This window comes from Hibiscus syriacus, unplaced genomic scaffold (genome assembly GCF_006381635.1).
Source record: "Hibiscus syriacus cultivar Baekdansim isolate YM2019G1 unplaced genomic scaffold, ASM638163v2 tig00015098_pilon, whole genome shotgun sequence".
Lineage (NCBI taxonomy): Eukaryota > Viridiplantae > Streptophyta > Magnoliopsida > Malvales > Malvaceae > Hibiscus > Hibiscus syriacus.
Genome location: NW_024062344.1, coordinates 18,759 through 42,339, shown reverse-complemented (window position 1 = coordinate 42,339; position 23,581 = coordinate 18,759). Strand labels below are relative to the sequence as shown.

The window sequence follows — 23,581 nt, the reverse complement described above, 5'->3', positions numbered from 1 at the left end:
ATATTCCCACACTCTCATGTTGTTGTTGCATGTATGCACGTTAATAATGACACATATGCTAATAACTATTTTAGCATGCACGCTATGTGTAACATAAAAAGTTACGAGTTTAAGCATATCCCAAATTAAACTTATTGGCCTAAAGATCCTATTTATGAAGAATGATTACGAAATCCACAATTGCATAGAAAGTTGAAGGGTCGACTTGAATCTACCTGAATTCATAGAAATATTGATTATAATCGAAGAGAGGAAGGTCAACCAAAACTTTGTGGGTACTGCAGAGGTAAATGGCACAACAAAAAACATTGTTTGAATCTTCCAAGTAATTGAGCTCAGTGATGAAACCTTCTTTAGTTCTATATATTAATATATTTCACCTGTTGTTTTTTGAATTGTTAGCATACTTTAATATAAGTGTGTTTATGTATTTTAAACAAGCTTCTATTTTAAGATTATGTTTGTTTTAATATTATGTTTTTTACACATATACTTTAAGTCATTACTATATGCTAATAGTTGCAACTATTCATATATAACATCTCTTAAAACGATAATTACTTCATTACTAATGACATTTTCATACATATACTTAAACCTTAATCTCGTTACTTTGATTCGTTCTACTTATCCTACCACTACACCTACAAAATATTTTTTTCGTACAATTATTATTAATTTTTTACTCTTCTCTCTAAGTTGTTTGCTACTTTGGATTGATAAGTTTTCATACTTCACTTTCTTTTTCTTATTCTTATCAAGTTCCTTCGAGTTTTTAAGCTCCTCCTAAACGTCCTTCGAGTTTTTAAGCTCCTTCTAAACGTCCTTCATTTTCCTTTCCTCTCGACGCTGTGGATGGATAAAAGCAATGAGATTATTATATGATGATTGAGATAAATCATATGATGAGCTACCTGCGCTTCTACGAGCTATTGAATTTTTCATCTCAAGAACCATTGTTAAAAACTATACAATGTTTGCTTACACCCTTCGAGGAGAAGTAATCCTTGTGAAAAAATATTTGTGGTGGCTTATTCTAGGCTATCAAGTCATCTATTGAAGGGTTTTTATTATGCAAACCTATGGTTCAAGTCGATGATATTTTTCTCTATGTGTAATACAAACACGTGTTGATGCTTGATGTTGTACAAGATGGAGATGGAAACATTTTCCTAATTGCCTTCCTCATTGTCCAAAGCAAATAAGATAAATGTTGGAATTTCTTTATCTCCAATTTAAGTACCCATGTTGTCACTCATGATGAGGTTTGCATCATATCATATAAAAGGCATGTGATCTTATTGATAATTAATAAACTGGAAAGTAGATAGATGCCTCCCCAAATATATCTAACATACTATATGCATCATATTGGGTCCAATGGTATGAAAAGCGTTCAGAAAAAGATATCTGAAAATAAATTATAAAACATGGGTAAGTCATACTTAATCTTTCATTAATTACATGTGGTTAAATTGTCTACTTCTAATTCTATTCTTAACTTCATTTTTTCATGGCATAAATTACTCCTACTAAACTTTCGTTCTAGGTTGAAAATTTTTGAGAAATTATGTAACACCCATTTCCAATATATGTCCCCGTACACAAGTCACAGATGTCACATAACTTTTAAACCATTTTTGTACTTAAAAACCAACAAATTTTGTTTCTTTAAATAAACAGTTTAATAATATTATAAAACATTCTTCAAATATATATTTATATATATATATATATCTATATGTATATAATAACGTTTAAAATCCATCAAACGGTAGTTTAAGTTTAAATATAATATAATACTACAACCGTACCAAGTATCTTATCAGAGCATCACAACATTTATTAGTACATGCCAACTAGTAATATCAAAATAAACATCTAAAGATGTCATACTGTTACTAATAAGACAATCCTTGATAGATGATATTAGTTGTACTCCTCACTCCGATTCATACACTAAGAATACGAGTGAAAATCATCACATGCTAAATATTCACTTAGTGAGGCATTTTAAAAACATGAGTAAACCATTATAAGATCAAAATATGACTCATCGTATAAAATACATAAACGCATAAAAACGGACTTGATAAGTCAAGTTTCTATCAATTAACTTGCAAAACAATATTTAGTACGCCCAGCATACCTATCAATCGATATATTCAAAAGTACTCATTCATAGCCCAATGTAAGTCAAATGAGATTGCAATGTACATAAGTTGCACATAAGTGCTAAACGAAAGTATATGTATTGTAGAAACAGCGACACAATACTAATATATCTAAATGGTAATTCACAAAATCATTATGAATACCATGCATGAACTCATAGTACCAAAAGTACACAAAGGTACTGATAAGAAAATTCAACGTATGCATTAAGCAAAATCGATAGATAACCACACATAGTGTCGAAAGTACACAAAGGTACTTATACGAAAATGCAACATATGCATTAAACAAATTCCATTGATAACCAGCATCTCCAAGTATGTCAAAATGAACCTATGTCTCTCAATGCACATACAATAGGCCTTTAAATCAAATTCATAGATTAAACATTTATTATGAAACATCGATAGCTGTTAAAACAATATAAAAGTTCATCTATCTAGTTTTGGGTGGTTCCTACCTTAAAATTTATTCTTAAAAATCATTTTCATTAACTTTATGAAAATATTTCAAAATATGGTACAACATGTTTTTATAAAAACATTCGAGGTTGACTCATCGCAATTCGTCCTCATATCATATAAGTACATAATAAATGCACTCACCAGCTATGCATATCTATTATGCCTTGCTATCAAAATCCCATTATTCTTCAACTTTTTCCTTGCCTTTAGCTTTGCTAGTATCACGAGTTCGATCATGATCTAAATGAGCATCCATACAAAGCATATAAAAATATAAAATACATGTTAGTATTCTTACTAACATTTTATACTTAATAATAATACTCCAAAAGTACTATTATTTTTGAATTCTTCTAAAATTCATCTTAATTTTTCCTTTCTATTCATATTGAGCTCTTGTCATTAATTTTAAATTCAAGGCCCAAAAAAGGCAATAAATTTCAGCAATAAACTTTCAGCCCAAATACCTCAACAATTTCATATTTACCATTTGATCCACTAACTTTCTCAATGTTTACTATTTAACACCCAAACATTGTCAACTTTCCAAAATGGCTAAATTTGAAATTCTAACTTCAATTTCAGTCCCCAAATAGAAATTTCCAACATTGTACAATAATTATTCAACAATTATATAAAATCCAAAACTTTTTCATAATTACCAATTTGGTCCTAACTTTCACAAAATTACATATTGGCCCAAAAAAATTTCTAAGGCTTGCCTTTCTAATATCATTTCTAATCCACAAGAAAATTTTCACAATTTTCCCCATCATCTTCCTTAAGGTTGAATGGTTTATGCACCCAAGTCTAGGGTTTTCATGATTTTACTTGATTTTCATTTGATTCAAGAATGAAATCAACCTCGATTCAACCTTATACAATCTCTACAACAAAATCCCTAATCAAATTTCATCATAGCATATACTTCCTCCAAGATTAGGGTTAGGCCAAAATTACCCATAGCTTATACAGGAATGTAGAATTGATTTTAATCATAAATCATGCTTGGAATTGATTCTACAACCTCAAAACATCAAAATTTGTCATCAATTCCATAAACCCTAATGTAAACATAAACCCTAAAATTTGGAATCTTTGAACACAAACCAAATTAGCAAGCAATAAAGGTACCAAATGATAGCGTTTTTCGAATAAAACAATTTTCTATTCACGACATGATTCAAAATCCAAAGGAAATTGCTCAAAAATGAAAACTAAAATTTCTTTTACCTAGTTCATGGGGAGCAAGAAATGGAGATGAAAAATGACCTAAGTTTCATGAAATTTTCATGTAATTTCATGTTAATTTAACATTTATTTAAGCTTAAATGAATAAAATATTAATTTAATGAGAAATGTTCGTTTTACAATTAATGAAACTTTATATTTACAATAATACCAAGCCATATAACCTTATCATCTTTCCAAAGTCAAGATGAACAAAATAGTTTACCCTTTTCCAATTTTACCAAGCAACTTTCCAAAAATTATAATTTTGCCACTTTGGTTCAACGGTCCAAATTAAACATGGAAATAAATCTTCAAAACCAATGATCCAAATTATTTTCTATCATTTTAACCCAGAAATATTATTTAAGCCTAATTTATCATATTTTAATTTTTCCCGAAATTGCTATTCGACCTGATTTACTGATTTCTTACCAAACTTTAACCCTTTCTAGTTTTCAACGTAAATTCCAAATCAAGAAAATGATTTCAATAAAACCCCACTCTCAAGAGTAAACTATCCATTTATGGAATTTTTTTAATAATTATCAATTAGGTCCTTGAATGTTTCATGATTTTATAATTTTATCACCAAAACTTTCAAAACATATATTTTGGTCACTAATCAAAATTTGGAGTATTACAACTCTCCCCCTTACGAAAAAATCATCCTCAAATTTTAGTATGTATCTGATGTGAAGAGGTGGGAATATTGTCTTTTCATGTCATATTCTCTTTCCCTAGTCACTTACTATACTTTATGATTCCGCCAAAGATATAAGATCAATCTGATAGAACACTACTACACCTTCCAATTGATCATACAGACCATCAATCCTTAGAAGTGGATACTTATTCATATTGCCACTTTATTCAACTGTCGATAATCTATCCATAACCGCATAGATTAATCTTTCTTTTTGCCAACAGCACAGGTACTCCCTAAGGTGAAACACTTGATCTGATGAAACCTTGATCAAACAACTCTTGTAACTAAGTCTTTAATTCTCTTAACTTGGTCGAAATTATTTGATACGAAACCATATAAATAGGCTCAATACTTTGATAACCATCAATATTGAATTCCACCTCTCGATCTGAAGGTACCCTAGGTAATTCATCTGAAAAGACATCTGATAATTCTTGAGTTGTGGGAATATCATACAATCTTACTTCAAGTACTTGAGTATCTAACATATTAGCTATAAAAGCTATACATCCTTTTAACATCATTTTCAGAGCTATCCTGTTGCTCGAATGATAGTTGTTGTTATAAGCAAATTCTTCTAAATGAAAATATTTTTCTAATGATACCTTGAATTCGATCACACACGCTCTTAGGATATCCTCCAAAATCTGAATGGTCCTTTATGATTGACCATCTGTATGCGAGTAATAAGCCTTATTGAAATTTAATCGAGTACCCAAGGCCTCATCCAAGGAATTCCAAAATTTTGATGTAAACCTTGGACCTCTGTCTCAGGTTTAACTCTTTTTGAGTCAACAAGTACTTTAAACTTTTATGGTTCGTATAAATATAGCACCGTTCACCATACAGATAATGGCACCAAATCTTTAAAGAAAACATGACCGCTGACAACTCTAAATCATGCGTCGGGTAATTCCTCTAATGAGTCTTTAATTACCTCAAGTCATAAGCCATAACTTTACCTTCTTGCATAAGCACACATCTCAAGCCATTGTGAGATGCATCACTAAAAACCACATAATCTTTACCTGGCTTAGGTTGTACAAGCACTGGTGCCTTTGTTAGAATCTTCTTTCACGTTTCAAAACTCTCCAGTATGGAATGAATTTTCTTTGGGTCTACTCTTATGCAATCTGCCGAAACAACATGGCCAAGAAAAGCATTTTTTGTCAACCAGAATTCACATTTTGAAAGCTTCGCATACTACTTTTTCTCTCAAAGAGTCACCAAAATTTTATTCAAATAAAGTTGGAACACTCGATTAATCAAATCAATAAATATTGCAAAAGCATTAGTCAAACCGAATGGCATCACTACAACTAGTAGTGTCCATATCGCGTCTGAAAAGTTGTCTTAGGAATATCCTCCTCTTTAATCTTCAATTGATGGTATCTAGACCGAAGATCAATATGAGATAACACTACTACACCTTCCAATTGATCATACAGACCATCAATCCTCAGAAGTGGATACTTATTCTTATTGCCACTTTATTCAATTGTCAATAATCTATGCATAACCGCATATATTAATTTTTCTTTTTGCCAACAGCATGGGTACTCCCTAAGGTGAAACACTTGATCTGATGAAACCTTGATCAAGTAGTTCCTTGTAACTGATCATTTAGTTCTCTTAACTCGGTCAAAGCCATTTGATATGAAACCATAGAAATAGGCTCAATACTCTGATAACCATCAATCTTGAATTCCACCTCTCGATCTAGAGGTAACCCAGGTAATACATCTGAAAAGACATCTGAAAATTCTTGATTTGTGGGAATATCATACAATCTTACTTCATATACTTGAGTATCTATCATATTAGCTAGAAAAACTATACATCCTTCTGACATCATTTTCTTTGCAATCATTTGCGATATCACATTGGGTGGTTGTCCCCTCTTTGTGAGTATTAAATATGAGTGCGGATATATGTGCAAGTATACACAATCGAACAAGTAATACAGTGATAAGTGAGTATCGTCTCCACAGGGATTGGAGGAAATTAAATAGGTTTGTCAAGGTACTTTACTTTGTCACCTAAGTAAAGTTAGTAATGGTATACACAAATGATAATACAGGTGCAAAATGGAATGAATGATGTGGAAGTGGAACGATGTTAATTTGGTAGCAAATGGATATGTCGCGGCAAAATAGATTGTGTTTAATGCAAACAAATGAAAATGTCAAGGAAAAATAAAATGTAAATAATTATTTGATTAATAGGACTTTGGCTTTCTCACACGACAAGCAACTATGGAAGTGAGTGATAGGAATCACTAAGGAAAATCTAAGCCTACTTCTCTGAATGGTCTTTCTTCTATACCTAGTCTTCCCGAAAGAGTCTACTAAGGTACCCTACGCTATCTCTAGTAAGGGACTCGACATATTAAAGATGCCCTGGCAAAACCGATAGGTGTAAACCCCTGCAATGATCCTATTGGTACAGATAACAGGATATGTCTCGACAATACCTTTTTGTGGCAGCATTAACATTTAACCTATCGTTCATGCAGAACTCCTTTTAGTCCAATGAAATCCTAGCCTTATCTCAAAGGTGGATTAGGCCTAGTTACTACCTAGAACCCCTTGTGTATGTAGTTCCTCCCTAGTTTCTCTCGAACACTAAGGATATGTTACCTAGGTATTCTCTCGAACCCTAAGAATCTCTTAAGGAATGGCTACTGTCGTAGCTCCTACAACCTTAAGGCATTAAATTCCATAAACAAAACAGATTATAGCATAGAAAAATCAACCATTCATTGAAATAAAACTTAAACATCCAAAATGAACTCCCACCAAATAGGATTAGTTCATTGTGGGATTCGAAATAAGCAAGCACAAAGAAAGATTATCCATTTTTTACAACCCAAATAACAAAATATGAAAGCAAAGAACTAAGGGAAGGAGAAAAAGCCTTCGACGTGCACTGTCGGAGCTTCCCTCGGCCACCACAAACTTCCCCCAACACACCAGCTCCTCTTGGATGCCTAGAATGCCACTCCCGCAAGCTTGTCACGGAGATATGCCACGACAAGTAGAATTGACGGAGAAAGATGAGACCTTCTCTCTCTAACTTTTTAAGCTCAAATCTGGGTGGAACCAAGTCTTCAACAATGTGGCTTTATCCTCTATTTATAGGGGAAAACTAATCCTAGGACTTGGTGTTAACTTTCCTAGGAAACCCCAAAACCATGGTTAAGTTGCTTGGGAGTCGGGCTGAACAGGCTATGATATAGCCTGGGTAGCTGGTTGAGTGACCGATATAATCCCGTTGTAAGCGCCCAAGGACAGACAGGATCTGCAGGGTCAGACGGCGTCATCAGCAGGACCGGCGGTTGCACTGTTGATCCCTCCAGGTGGATTTCTCAAGCAGAGCTCTTGGAAAGTCAGAGACAACTGGCTTCAAAAATATCTTCTCACACTTTAAGCGCTATCAAAATGCCAGTCGAACTTGGCAATTTCATTTTGCTCAGCAATCTCCTTATGTCACGGCATTTTATTTTCTCTTTTCCTTGCTCTCAATTCTTGCACATCATTAGACAAACATCTTCCCCATAAGGTAGCACTGATGACAAATTAAAATGTCGCGGCAAACCGAGTTCCACCACATGCAACTAAATGCTTCTAAATACTTGTAAATGCATCTATAAAGTCCTAAATGAGCTCTTAAACATTCAATAACTTAAGTGAAAAGGTCCCAAAATGTAACTGTTTTATAGAGTTATCACATCCCCAAACTTAAGCTATTGCTTGTCCTCAAGCAGTGGATAATATTAAACAAAACAAAAGTACCATGACAGGTTTAGAAACAGAATAAGTTTATGGGATAAAATTTTAGCCCTCAACACATATGGCTTCAACATGCTAGACTAGGTTGAGAACTCTAGTACTATCCCCTAGGGCAAGATTCTTTATGTGCGTGTTTGTATCCAGTCCATTCTTAATAAACTTAGAGAAAATTTAATCAAGTTTTCTTAATTTTCCATGACATTTACAAATTTTTACTCCCACCTTTCTTTCTTTTCTTTAATTCTGCTACGAGGGGAGTCAACCCATCACTTTACCATCCCACACTCTAGGTGAAAGGGAGGATACCTTCCACCCCCGAGCTAGTCAGGTAGAGTCATCCCGTGACTACTTTCATTCACTCATATGCCATGGCATAGCGGAGTGTCCCTCTACAGATATGCCAAGGCATTTATTAACAACTTCATTTTTTTATTTTTTTCAATTGTTTTTTTCATTTTTTCATTTTTAGTGGGGTTTTCATCATTCAAAATTTTATTCCACGACATTTTAAGAATTCTCTTATAAAAAATTTCTAAGTTTATCAAGCATGGAAAACATACAATCGTGTGTTCAAGGATTTCAAAGAAGCAAGTCCTAAAGTTAGTTCTATCATCCTCAACCAGTCATGTATTTTCTATCCTAGCCATCAAGATTCATCATCATCGGGCATCCTTAACTAATTCTAGAAAACTATTCAAACATTTACTAATGTCATGTCATATTTATTATACTACTACTATCATGCAATGATGCGAGAACCCTACTTCCCCCAAACTTAGAGAAGCATTATCCTCAATGCTTACTAAAACTAAGGAAAATGAAACTACATGCTATGAATGCAATGCAATGCAAGGTACCTTGACTTCATGCGTGTGGTGGTGCGGCGGTCGCGCGACGAGTGCGCTTTCTCAACTTGGCGGGGCTGGAATATTCAGAGTCAGACGCGGGTGCGGCTGGAGGTTGTGTGGACCCTAACATTACAAAGAAAAACAAAATAGTCAATTAAAAGGAAGCTGAAAAAATAACGAAATAAACATTTATTTATGCACAAGAGTAAATCCCAAATGTAACGGCATCCTCAAGATGCTTAGCCATTTTTGACATCGTGCAAGAGAAGTGTAGATTTGTCGCACTCGGCCGGAGCACCAGTGTAGACCAAAATGCCCCATACATATAATAGTTATGCCTTCAAAATAGTTTGCCCTGGTATTTTATGTCTTTCACATATGATTTTTAGGACCTTTGCAGTAGTCCTCTCTTCTTCAAAGTGCTCTTTTCCTGAAGCTGAATGGTAGCGGAATGAGATCTCTTTTTGCTCCTTTTTGTTGTGGCAACTTGAAATCATTTGGGCAGAAAATTCATTGGAGAGATTGAGGTCATCCATATGACAGTAGCCACCATTCTGTATGACCTTGTTCTTTCCTAGGTTGTTCAAGTAAGGAAGCAAAACAACACTAGCGAGATAATTGACAATGTCAGCATACCAAAAAATTACCACGGCAAATAATAATTTCTCATTAGGGAATTTTTCCTTAATCTCCATTTCATTCCTTAGCTCTTTCACAATTTCTAGCCTAGAAAAATGATCAGCTACTTGGGGTTTAGGTTGAGTAAATTCAATAGGATTCAAAGGTTCAAATTTCATACCCGGTCTAGCTATGGGTGAGCTAGACTTACTCATCTCCTTTGGAATATCCTCGAGCTCCTCTTCGTCTTCTTCATCAAGATTGAAGTGATTATCACTACATAAAAATATATTGTGGCAAAATTTTGCAGCTTTCCTTTGGTCATTAACTCCTACTGATGGGGGCTTTTCTTTTGCCGTGGAAAATTTTTTCTTATCTTCATTGGCTACAATTTTCAAACCCTTATCATTGTTTTCCAGTAAATGTAAATCTTCTTGCAACTTCGGATCTTCGTGCATAATCTCATGACCAAGCTCTCCGAGTGTCTCTCCCCTAAACTTAACATCTTTATAGATTTTCATGCCACTCCTTATGGTGAATGTACCACAATGCTCCCTGTCTTGAGCCTTAGTGACTTCAGTATCACTAGGTAGACTGCCATGTGGGAAAAAATGTAATGTCGTGGCAATTTGGCCAACCTGACCATCCAATGCCCTCAAAGACAAGCTGTGACTTTGAAGCAAAGTTTCTTGGCTTTTTATAGAGGTCGCATGGTCTTCGTTGTTATGATAAAATCTTGCATAGTAGCCTCCAAAGAGCTTGTGTCAGATGAAGATGGTACTCCCTCGTTAGAATTATGCCATGGCATATTCGTTTGAAAACCCTGGGAGTCACTGAAGTTTTGTTGCCTAGCGGGATGACTAGAGTTGCAGGTTCCTAGATTTCCCCACAAAAAGTTTGGATGTTGACGCCATCTAGGATTATATGTGTTAGAATAGGGGTTATTGTTGCCTCGATTATAGTTGCCCACATAGTTGATGGATTCTTGATTGATCGGGCACTCACTCTCATTGTGATTGCCGTGGCATAATAAACATGCTGAATTGGTTGCCTTCACTTCTCTCACCTCGCATGGCCTTTGTAAGTTCTTTAACATATTGGTGATAGCAGCAAGTTGGGCGGACACTGTATCCATAGAATCTAGCTCGAAAGCTCCATGTGATTTTTGCCCAAGTCCAAGCCTTGTAGATGGAAATTGATAATAGTTGTTGGCAATCCTATCTAGAATGTCAAATGCCTCTACTGGTGATTTGTCAAGTAATGTCCCAATTGCCGAGGCATCTAGCATCATCCTCGTGGGCGTATTAACTCCATTATAGAACATCACAACTTGAGTCCAGTCGTGGAGTCCATGATTGGGGCACTTGCGAAGCAAACTTTTGTATCGATCCCAACACTCATACATAGACTTTTCATTGTCTTGGTGGAAAGATGCTATGGAATTTATAAGATGGTTGTTCATATTGGGTTGATTACACCGTAGCAAAACTTTTTTGCACAAGTCATCCCAAGACCTTATCGAGCCGGAAGGTAATCCATTGAGCCATGCCCTGGCATGATCTTTTAAAGAATATGGAAATAACTTCAATTTTAGCACATCTTCATGCACACCTTGTTGTCGAAAGGAGTCATAGACCTCTAAAAATGCCTGAATATGTTGCCTTGCATCCTCTTGAGGAGTACCACCAAACTGTCCAATAAAGGCCAACATGTCGAACATAACCGGTTTGAGCTCAAAGTCGGATGCCTAAATCATGGGTGCCACAATTCCAGGATTTAGGTATCCATGATAGGGTTTAAATGATCTCGATTGCTACGAGGCCTAGTTGCATTCCCAGCATTCGAAATTGCCTCAACATTCTGATATTCCTTTTTACCAATTCCTTTATTTCTGATCTGATACATTTTTTCTTGAGCACGTTGAGTACATAAAATAAAAACCTGAAAAAGACAAAGAAACTAACAAGTAAAACTATACAAAAAAAATTGAACAAGTAAAATAAAAATGCTAGGACAAAACTAATTAACTTCCAGTTGCAATCCCCGACAACAACGCCAAAAACTTGTCCGCTCTTTGTGAGTACTAAATATGAGTGCGGATATATGTGCAAGTATACACAATCGAACAAGTAATACAGTGATAAGTGAGTATCGTCTCCACAGGGATTGGAGGAAATTAAATAAGTTTGTCAAGGTACTTTACTTTATCACCTAAGGAAAGTTAGTAATGGTATGCACAAATGATAATGTAGGTGCGAAATGGAATGATTGATGTGGAAGTGGAACGATGGTAATGTGGTAACAAATGGATATGTCATGGCAAAATAGATTGTGTTTAATGCAAACAAATGAAAATGTCAAGGCAAAATAAAATGTAAATATATGATTTGATTAAAAGGACTTTGGCTTTCTCACACGACAAGCAACTATGGAAGTGAGTGATAGGAATCACTAAGGAAAATCTAAGTCTACTTCTCTGAATGGTCTTTCTTCTATGTCTAGTCTACCCGACAGAGTCTACTAAGGTGCCCTATGCTATCTCTAGTAAGGGACTCGACAGATTAAAGATGCCCTGGAAAAATCGATTGGCGTAAACCCCTACAGTGATCCTATTGGTCCAGATAATAGGAGATCTCTCGGCAATACCTTTTTGCGGCAGCATTAACATCTAACCTATCGTTCATGCACAATACCTTTTAGTCGAATGAAATCCTAGCCTTATCTCTAAGGTGGATTAGGCCTAGTTACTACCTAGAACCCCTTGTTTATGTAGTTCCTCCCTAGTTTCTCTTGAACACTGAGGATATGTTACCTAGGTATTCTCTCGAACCCTAAGAATCTCCTAAGGAATGGCTACTCTCGTAGCTCCTACAACCTTAAGGCATTAAACTCCATAAACAAAACAGATTATAGCATAGAAAAATCAACCATTCATTGAAATAAAACTTAAACATCCAAAATAAACTCCCACCAAATAGGATTGTTCATGGTGGGGTTCGAAATAAGCAAGCACAAAGCAAGATTATTCGTTCCTTACAACCCAAATAACAAAATATGAAAGCAAAGAACTAAGGGAAGGAGCAAAAGCCTTCGACGTTCACTGCCGAAGCTTCCCTCGGCCACTACAAACTACCCCCAATTAGCTATCTCCTCTTGGATTCCTAGAACGCCACTCCCGCAGGCTTGTCATGGAGATATGCCACGGCAAGTAGGATTGACGGAGAAAGATGAGACCTTCTCTCTCTAATTTTTTAAGCTCAAATCTGGGTGGAACCAATCCTCTATTTATAGGGGGAAACTAATCCTAGGACTTGGTGTTAACTTTCCTAGGAAACCTCAAAACCATAGTTAAGTTGCTCGAGAGTCGGGCTGAACAGGCTATGATACAGCCTGGGTAGCTGGCTGAGTGACCGGCATAATCTCGTTGCAGGCGCCCAAGGACAGACAGGATCTGCAGGGTCAAACGGCGATATGAGCAAGACCGGCGGTTGCAGTGCTGATCCCTCCAGGTGGATCTTCGAGGTGGATTTCTCAGGCAGAGCTCTCAGAAAGTCGGAGATAGCTGGCTTCAAAAATATCTTCTCGCACTTTAAGCACTATCAAAATGCCAGTCGAACTTGGCAATTTCATTTTGCTCAGCAATCTCCTTATGTCAATGAATTTTATTTTCTCTTTTCCTTGCTCTCAATTCCTGCACATCATTAGACAAACACCTTCCCCATAAGGTAGCACTGATGACAAATTAAAATGCCGCGGCAAACCGAATTCCACCACATGCAACTAAATGCTTCTAAATGCATCTACATGGTCCTAAATGAGCTCTTAAACATTCAATAACTTAAGTGAAAAGGTCCCAAAATGTAACCTTTTTACGGAGTTATCAATGGTGATTTTGAATTTTCACTAATCACTATAATTTCCAAATCCTCTGCATCTTTATGAAATAAGCGTTTCTTGTAACAATCAACCCAAACATAATGTGGATACAACAAACTCATGACCAGTATGTCAAAATCGATCGATAACCATCATACTTAGAGTATGTCAAAATGCACCTATAACTCTCCATGCAAATACAATAGGCCTTTAAATCGAATTCATAGATTAAACATTTATTTTGAAATATCGATAGATGTTAAAACAATTTATAAGTTCATCCATATATTATTGGGTAGTTCCTACCCTAATTTTTATTCTTAAAAATCATTCTCATAAACTTTATGAAAATATTTCAAAATATGATAAAATATACTTTTATAAAACAAACCCTAAGATTGGGGTTTTCATGATTTTGATTATTTCAAACATGAAATCAACCTCAATTCAACCTTATACAATCTCTACAATCAAAGCCCTAACCAAATTTCATCATAAAATAAACTTTCTCCAGGATTGGGGTTAGGCCGAAATTACTCATAGCTTATATAGGCATATATAATTGATTTTAAGCATAAATCATGCTTGGAATTAATTCTACAACCTCAAAAACATCAAAATCCTTCATTAATTCCATAAACCCTATAATTTGGGATCTTTGAACACAAACCAAATTAGCAAGCAATAAAGGTACCAAATGATAGCGTTTTTCGAATAGAAAAATTTTCTATTTCACGGCATGATTCAAAATCCAAAGGAAATTCCTCAAAAATGAAAAAAAAAATTTCTCTTACCTAGTTCATGGGGAGCAAGAAATGGAGCTGAAAAAGGGCTAAGTTTCATGAAATTTTCATGTAATTTCATGTTAATTTAACCTTTATTTAAGCTTAAATGAAAAAAATATTCATTTAATGAGAAATATATATTTTTCCATTAATGAAACTTTAAATTTACAATAATACCAAGCCACATAACCTTATCATCTTTCCAAAGTCAAAGATGAACAAAATATTTTACCTTTTCCAATTTTACCAAGTAACTTTCTAAAAATTATAATCTTGCTACTTTGATCCAAAGGTCCAAATTAAACATGAAAATAAATCTTCAAATCCAATTATCCATATTATTTTCCATCATTTTAACATGTATAAATAATATTTTAGGCCTAATTTATCATCCTTCAATGTTTTCCAAAATTTCTATCCGATCTGATTTACCAATATATTACTGGATTTTAACCCTTTCAAGTTTTCAAAGTAAAATCTGGATCAAGAATCTAATTTCAATAAAACCCTCTCTCAAGAGTAAACTATCCATTTATGGAATATTTTTTTTGGAAATTACCACTAAGGTCCCTAAACATTTCCTAATTTTATACTTTGGTCGCTAAACCTTCAAAACTTATATTTTGGTCACTAACCAAAATTTGGGGTAATAAAATTATAGCAAAAACATTTAAAAGTTCATAGCTAGCATTCTAAGGGAAATATTGTCACAAGCCTATGACGAGGGTCGATGTTACGACCATATGATAATGAACCTTATCAAATGTATAAATTCAGTTCTAAAAGGGACTCGACGTCTCCCAAGAGCAAGTATTTTTAGGTAGATATACTTCAGATTAGGTTAAGTTTGGTCAAGCGAAGGCGTTCAAGTAGAGGCCATGATTAACGACGAGAGGTATTGGGCTCCAAATTTGGAGACAGTAATGCAAAAAAATCGATTGGAGGCAACCTTAATGTTTGCTCATAATTTCTTCAAACTTGATGTTGATTACGTTGTCCAAGCACTCGTTCTACCACATCACAAAGGCAATTCTATCATCTACACTGGTAATCTTAATAGAAGATAGAGTGATTGTGGTCAGCTTTAAGCTTTTATATTCCCACACTCTCATGTTGTTGTTGCATGTATGCACGTTAATAATGACACATATGCTAATAACTATTTTAGCATGCACGCTATGTGTAACATAAAAAGTTACGAGTTTAAGCATATCCCAAATTAAACTTATTGGCCTAAAGATCCTATTTATGAAGAATGATTACGAAATCCACAATTGCATAGAAAGTTGAAGGGTCGACTTGAATCTACCTGAATTCATAGAAATATTGATTATAATTGAAGAGAGGAAGGTCAACCAAAACTTTGTGGGTACTGCAGAGGTAAATGGCACAACAAAAAACATTGTTTGAATCTTCCAAGTAATTGAGCTCAGTGATGAAACCTTCTTTAGTTCTATATATTAATATATTTCACCTGTTGTTTTTTGAATTGTTAGCATACTTTAATATAAGTGTGTTTATGTATTTTAAACAAGCTTCTATTTTAAGATTATGTTTGTTTTAATATTATGTTTTTTACACATATACTTTAAGTCATTACTATATGCTAATAGTTGCAACTATTCATATATAACATCTCTTAAAACGATAATTACTTCATTACTAATGACATTTTCATACATATACTTAAACCCTAATCTCGTTACTTTGATTCGTTCTACTTATCCTACCACTACACCTACAAAATATTTTTTTCGTACAATTATTATTAATTTTTTACTCTTCTCTCTAAGTTGTTTGCTACTTTGGATTGATAAGTTTTCATACTTCACTTTCTTTTTCTTATTCTTATCAAGTTCCTTCGAGTTTTTAAGCTCCTCCTAAACGTCCTTCGAGTTTTTAAGCTCCTTCTAAACGTCCTTCATTTTCCTTTCCTCTCGATGCTTCAAAAACAATTTAGTGGTATATCAACTCATCATCTGAAGATGAGCTTGAAACATCGGAATAGTTAGAGTCGTAGAATCCATATACACCATTTAACATATCAAGCATAAATTTTTCACGTGCATTCATTTTCTGAATCTAAACACTATATCTATCTATTTTTTCTCGTCATGAGGGAATGATGAGTTCCAAATTTCAAAATTTTAAAAAATAATATATCAAACAATCATATCAACGACTATAATTTTTAAACTCAACAGGCATCTACAAAAAACTAGTCAAGAGAGAATGACGGATTTCTGTATTTTTTAATGTAAATAGTAATAAAAATAAAATAATTCAAAAAAATAATTTTTAATTAATTACATAGAACTTGTCAAGAAAGAATGACGAGTTCCATGAAAAATAATAAACTAATATGACCAACATGACCCACGTGACCAGGCCCATTAAAAAAATAATATCTTTAAGAACTATAACGAAAGAATGATGAGTTCTCTAAATACTATGACAATTATCGTAAAATGAAAAATAATATTTTTTATAATTTCTATTAATTTTCCTCCATCACGTGCATTCATTTTCTGAATCTAAACACTATATCTATCTATTTTTTCTCGTCATGAGGGAATGATGAGTTCCAAATTTCAAAATTTTAAAAAATAATATATCAAACAATCATATCAACGACTATAATTTTTAAACTCAATAGGCATCTACAAAAAACTAGTCAATAGAGAATGACGGATTTCTGTATTTTTTAATGTAAATAGTAATAAAAATAAAATAATTCAAAAAAATAATTTTTAATTAATTACATAGAACTTGTCAAGAAAGAATGACGAGTTCCATGAAAAATAATAAACTAATATGACCAACATGACCCACGTGACCAGGCCCATTAAAAAATAATATCTTTAAGAACTATAACGAAAGAATGATGAGTTCTCTAAATACTATGACAATTATCGTAAAATGAAAAATAATATTTTTTATAATTTCTATTAATTTTCCTCCATCACGTGCATTCATTTTCTGAATCTCAACACTATATCTATCTATTTTTTCTCGTCATGAGGGAATGATGAGTTCCAAATTTAAAAATTTAAAAAAATAATATATCAAACAATCATATCAACGACTATAATTTTTAAACTCAACAGCATCTACAAAAAACTAGTCAAGAGAGAATGACGGATTTCTGTATTTTTTAATGTAAATAGTAATAAAAATAAAATAATTCGAAAAAATAATTTTTAATTTATTACATGGAACTTGTCAAGAAAGAATGACGAGTTCCATGAAAAATAATAAACTAATATGACCCACATGACCAGGCCCATTAAAAAAATAATATCTTTAAGAACTATCACGAAAGAATGACGAGTTCTCTCAATACTATGACAATTATAGTAAAATGAAAAATAATATTTTTTATAATTTCTATTAATTTTCCTCCATTATTGGCCCAGTTTTGCTTTTTGATGGAGTTCCAAAGCTTGAAATATCATGGAAATGGATTTTAGGGGACAACTTTTGTCGGTAAAAAATATGAGGATTGAGGGCCATGTTTAGATTTTCCTTTCGAGAAACAGGTCGCCATTGACACATCTTTAACAAAGCAGCTTAGATTCACATACTTGGAAATTCAAGCTATCCATGGATTTTTCACTTCCAGCTAATCAAACCCCACAAAACGAAACCTTGGATTGGATCATTTTGTCTCTTTTGTTCTAGTCTGCAATTTCACATTATCCCATAATTATTATGGATAATTAAACATCAAACATGAACCTCTACTTTAATTTGTGGTGGAAGATTTTGAAAACTGATCATTTTCTAAGTTTCACCACCTTTACAATAAAATTGTTCTATCAACAGGGGTTGGTTCAAGTGGTAAACAACTTAATACCGTTTAAACAATGTCTTAAGTTCGAGTCCTTGTATATGCAGAAAATCTATGTTGGAGACTCTAGGTCCGGATTAGTTAAGACGAAATCTTGAAACCGTAGGGGAAAAAACATAAATGTTGTCCACATTGACTTGTTAAGCTAATTGCCGGTTACCTATTGCTTCAAGTGGTAAAGAACTTGATATTGCTATAATGTCTCGAGTTGAAGTTGCTACAATGTTTCGAGTTGAAGTCCTTATATATGTAAAAAATCTCTGTTGAGAGACTCTATATCCGAATTAGTTAAGGCGAAACCTTGGAACGTAGGAAAAACATAACAGTTGTCCACATTGTCTTTTTAAGTTAACTGCCAGCTGCAAAAGTAAATGCCTTTTGTTGATTCTTGCAAAGCTTAAAGCCCCCACAAAAACAATGACCTTGCCTTACATTTGCAACCTTCAAGATGCAGAGCACTGCTCTCACTCTTTCTCCTTTACCTCCATTGTTGAGGCGTTTAAATAAGAACTCAAATCGCAGATGTACTCTGGTATCCAACAACTTCTTTAAAGCCATCACACCTCCACACTTCCATCAATGGACTTTCAATTCAAAAAGCCTCTTTGCTTTCTTCTTCTTCCTCCTTCAATGCTTCTCGAATCTCTGAGTCATTGCTTATTTCAGAAGGAAGATATGATAGTTTTAGGGTCAGAGCCCAACAGGTTCCTGAAAACATGGGTGAGACGAAGAGCTCTAGCGGTTTGGGTACGAGCTTGAAACTTGGAGCCATGTTTGCAATTTGGTATATTTTGAATATCTACTTCAACATTTTCAACAAGCGGTTCTAAATCCATTTTCATCTAAAATTTGTTATTTTCTTTCTGTTTGTGTAATAAAATGGGAAAATAACATTAGATTATCCAGTCAACTTGAACAAAAAAAATCAAATTTTCCATTTTCCATTTTCCATTTTCCATATATCTGTTTTTCTGGAAACAACCAACCACTGGGATTAAAAAGCAATTTACAGCAATGGGTAGATCTTAATTTGTCCATTAGTTAGTTTATAAGTTTTTTAATAGTAGGATAATATTTATTCCAAACTTTATTAACTAATTGATAAGGCGCACACTCCCTATAAACGCAGTTGCTCAAACTTAGAACCTTTAGGTAGAACAACATTCTTTTCTACCACTGAAATCACTTGATGAGTTCTCTTATAAGTTTTTTTTATGCTTAAAACGTGGAAGAATTTAAGTACATTTCGGTTCTTGGTAAGTGACGCCAGACAGAATAACGATTATCATGTAGGCTAGTTCCAACAGATGATCACAAGAGAAAATTCGCCCAAAAACCAGAGAAAAAAGTCTCTAGGGTTTAATAAAATATTATAAAATCAAAACTATCCAAAATCTGTCCACAAGCCGGACTGTTATAGCCAAAAATCTTGTTTATCAGAATTTTACCAAAAATAGCAAAATCCCGAAAATCACTCTAAATTGAAATTCAAAATAAAATACGCAATCTGCAAAAAATCCGGCCGAAATTGGATTTAAAATGACTTCTTAATTGACAATCGAAAATATCTAAATCTAGTAATACGGAGGGGAAAAAGGCAGAATTTGAGGTCGAAAAAAAGGCCACATGGAGCATAGCTCGATGTCGACAGCGTGCGCATCAAAAAAAGCTTTACGGATTGGGGTCTTATGCGCGATTCTGACACCCGTAACCAAAGTTATGGCCAAAAGACTGAAGCACACTCAAAACGGCCCCAATGAGGAACATATCACAATCAATTCCTGCCTTTGCGCTGATCTGTCAACTCATGGTATCTCAGCGCCATCAATGTACAATCTGACAGCTCAGCATCATCTGTCTCGGATCCCCTGCATCAGTAAGGTTTTAAAGGTGTATGCATTTCCAGTAACAGTTACACCCTTCCAATTAGGGTGTGGAATTCTGATGATCCTTATAATGTGGGGTTCAAATATCTACCGTCGACCAAAGCTTACTCGTTCTCAGGTACTTTTTTTTTCAATCACACAATCTGTTTGAATTCTGAAATGAGAAAGTGTTTTACAAAGCAATTTTCAGCTTGCAGTGATCATTCCATTGGCCGTAGTTCACACTCTTGGCAACCTTTTGACCAATGTTAGTGTTGGCAAGGTTAATGTCTCATTCACTCACACCATTAAAGCAATGGAGCCCTTTTTCACTGTCTTGTTCTCTGTTCTAGTTCTTGGAGAGGTATGAGTTTGAAATTAGTTGAAACCAAGATTTTGCTGAGATTATAATTCATTACTATTTACATGATACTAATTAGTATATGAGAATCAAGTTGTGTTTTATCTTTGAATCCTTCGACTACAATTCCATTGTTTGCAGTGGCCTAGTTTTTGGATGGTGTCCTCCCTCGTACCAGTTGTAGGTGGAGTGGCATTAGCATCATTCACTGAGGCATCTTTTAATTGGTAAGAGGATTTCTATTAATTAACTTATTTCACCTGAGATTGGGATAGGGACGCTAACGGATTTCAGTAGCCCGTGAGTAATTCAAGTTCGATTCGATCATAATTTGATATATTTTTATTCAATTTGACTCAACTGGAACCTAAGTTCGATTCAAAACCTTAACGAATCTAGCCGAGTAAGACTTAACGCGATTATATAAGTTCGCGAGTAACTCGTTAATTTTTTTATATATATTTTTCAGGATGTTGATTGTCTCGTTTTTAAGATTGATTATGTATTGTTAAAATTCTTCTTTTTTCAAGAATAGTTGTAATACGTTAGTTTGGTGTATTTGTGGATTGTTACCAGTGGCAAAATTTAGTGATAGAGTTTAGGGGTCAACTTAAAATTTTAAACTATTTAGAGGTTTAAATTAAAAAATTTAAAACTTTTTGCAAGGTTTAAGTTTATATTTTTTTCTACAAAAATTAGAGTCTAACTACAATTTTTGAGATTTTGAGAGGCTTAATGAGAATTTTTAAAAATTATGGGAGGGTTTAATTAAGAACTTTAAAGAAATTAAAATTTAATTTGAATTTCTAAAAATTTTAGAGGGGCCAAATTGTTTTTTTAAATTAAAGAGTCAAAATTATAATTTTTTGAATTTTTGGGGGCCATGGCCCCCTCTAGTCTATCTTGTGTTCCGCCCTGGTTGTTGTTAGTTTGGAGTTTAGATTTTGAAATTCTTTTACACATTATTTTGATATTTTTTTAAACATGTCAATTTATGTTTATATTAGGCTCTATATAGTATTACTAGATTATACATATATATTGGAAAACACAATAAAAAATTAATGAGTTTAATGAGCAACGAGTCGAGTTGAACAATAATTTTTTACCGAGCAAAAATCATATGAAATTTTATCAAACTTAACGAATAACAAATCAAGTCGAGCACGAGTTAAACAAATTTGAGTTGAGCACTACTCGACTCATGATCCAATCGCTCGATAATTTCATAATCTGGATTCTTAAAAATGGATTCTGGCTTTCCTGAACAGGATTGGTTTCTGCACTGCAATGGCTTCCAATGTCACTAACCAATCGCGTAATGTGCTTAGCAAAAAGTTCATGGTTAGAAATGAGGAGACATCGGACAATATCAATCTTTTCTCAATAATAACCATAATTTCGTTTATTCTATTGGTTCCTGCTGCCATTTTATTGGAAGGTGTCAAGTTCAGTCCATATCTACAATCTGCTGTACATCATATGTTGAGATGTTTGTCTTAAAGCAAGTAGATCTTGTTATGCCATTTACATGATTTTTTTTTTTGGATTAAGGCAAAGCAAGGTTTGAATATTAGAGAGCTAAACTTAATATTTTAGGTTGCTTTTAACTGAAAATATTAAGATATTTTTTAATATTTTCGGTTACGCCTTTCTTTAGTCTTAAATTAGACTGTTGTACCATTCTCTATATTATATGTTATGCCAGATATGAATATATATTTTATACAAGTATATAATTTTCTTATAAAAGTTCTAATACATTTAAGGGTAAATTACTCATTTAGTATCACAACTATCATTTTTTTCATTTTGGTCATTAAACTATTTTTTTTTCAAAATCATACCTAACATTATTATTTTTTTTTCATTTTGATTATCTACAATTAAAAGTTACCACCGATACTGATGTATTACTATAAGGTAATATCACGTCATCATTGATTTCTTTTAAATGTCACGTCAGCATAGTGGCGAAGCCACAACTTAAGGATAGACATGTGTCCACCCTGAAATTCAATTTTTTCAATTAATTACTTATTGTACTGATGGCGTCCAACATGAAATTTTATTTGTGTTTGCCTATTCAAAAATTTTATGTTGTTAACATATGTGTTTCTACTCTAAAAAATATTTCGGATCTATCATTGCACTAGTAGTTTTGTTACTTTTTTTAGTGAAGAACATCCAAAATAAAACTAAAACATAACATTAGGTATGATTTTGATAAAATATAATAGTTGAATGAACATAACGAACGGTAATTAAGATATTAAATATGTAATTTACCCTATATTTAAAAGAAATAGAAAATACCCCAATGTCCAAAAACACATCTCACAAAGTACTAAATACTACGTGTGATAATTGTATGCAGTGCTTTTTAAAGTGTAAACTGTGTATGACAGGTGTCATATATGATACTGCAAAGGGTGTCACCAGTGACACATTCAGTGGGGAACTGCGTGAAGAGAGTTGTGGTCATCAGTTATCTTCTTCCAAACACCTGTTTCACCCATTAACTCCCTTGGTAAATTAACTTGCGCATCAGTTTTTCTACAGTGCAGTAAATTTCAAATTAACATACATTACGATCGTTATCTCACATTACAACTTATATTTGTATTGTAACGTTTAACTGCTGCCATTCATGCAGGAACTACACTAGCTTTTACCGGAGTCTTCTTGTACTCGAATGCCAAACAAATGAAGCCAAAGCCCAAGGCTGCATAATAAATCGTCTGTATCAATTTTTGATTTTTTTTTCTTTTAAAGAAAAAGTGAATCTGTATAATCATGCAAAAACAAACTTTAGAAGTCAATCAACTGAATATATAGTTTGATTTCTTTGCATTATTTCTAAGAGAAAAAAGGGAATCTGAAAAATGAGAAGTCTTCAAACTGAAGTTGTTCATGGGTTTCTTTTCCTCTTTTCGAGTCGAGGTTGTTAGAAAGAAGATTATGTAAAATAAAAATCTAGTAATGACAATAAGGGTTTTAAATAGTCGT

General features: G+C 33.7%; 1 pseudogene; it reads left to right on the top strand.

The window, feature by feature from the left end:
• Positions 1-18,945: 18,945 nt before the first annotated feature.
• Positions 18,946-23,307, top strand: LOC120207616 (annotated as a pseudogene).
• Positions 23,308-23,581: the final 274 nt, after the last annotated feature.